This window comes from Myotis davidii, unplaced genomic scaffold (genome assembly GCF_000327345.1).
Source record: "Myotis davidii unplaced genomic scaffold, ASM32734v1 scaffold290, whole genome shotgun sequence".
Taxonomy (NCBI): domain Eukaryota; kingdom Metazoa; phylum Chordata; class Mammalia; order Chiroptera; family Vespertilionidae; genus Myotis; species Myotis davidii.
In genome coordinates this window covers 289,604-290,237 of record NW_006285049.1, presented here as the reverse complement: position 1 = coordinate 290,237, position 634 = coordinate 289,604, and the positions used below count along the sequence as shown (strand labels likewise).

The 634-nt window shown below is 65.5% G+C and overlaps 1 protein-coding gene across 1 annotated transcript in view; it reads left to right on the top strand.

The window, feature by feature from the left end:
* Nucleotides 1-6: 6 nt before the first annotated feature.
* The window catches only part of ASIC1 (acid sensing ion channel subunit 1), a 24,832-nt gene continuing 24,204 nt past the window's right edge, over nucleotides 7-634 (top strand). Inside the window, exon 1 of the mRNA XM_006755446.2 lies at nucleotides 7-56. The gene's annotated coding sequence lies outside the window, so the exon portion shown is untranslated. The remainder of the gene's footprint in view (nucleotides 57-634) is intronic.

Here is a 634-nt window from a genome sequence, read left to right as displayed (position 1 = left end):
TGAGCCCGCGGCCGGCCCCGTGCCCCAGGATTGCCGGGTTCCCGAAGCCCCTCAAGGTGGGTCTCTGATCCCCCTGCCTTTGGCTCCCGAAGCCAGGACTTCTCTCCCTTCTCGCTTTCCCCAGCTCCTGGGGCGGCTTGGTGGATGGGGAGGGGGGCGGGGGCCGAATAGGGGATCTGGCTGCGTCGAGAAGCTGGACTGGAGGAGTGGGGGTGTTGCGTCCGGGGCGGGGACAGCTCGCTGTCATAGGGAACCCCCCATGTATCCGCCGCGGGTGGCCCTCACCCCCCTCCCCAACCACACACACATACAGCCTTCGGGTTATGAGAACTAGAGGCGTCCGCAGGTGAGCACTCAGCCTGGGCCCCTACCCACCTCCCTGGGGGGGTTCTGGCCCAGGCTTAGCTCAGGAAGGAGCGGGGAGCCCAGCCCTGGGGACACCCTTGACCAGGAGCTCCTGACCCCGGGTTCAGCCCATCTGTGGAGTCTTCATCTGAGGATGGGGTGGACATTCCTGTCCCAGAGTGACCCCACATCTGGAGGGAACTCCTGTGTCTGCCTGTGGGAACATTGGGACTTCCCTCTCGCCCTCGAATGGCTATGTCTGCTGCCTCCCCTGGCCTGGGAAGCTTCT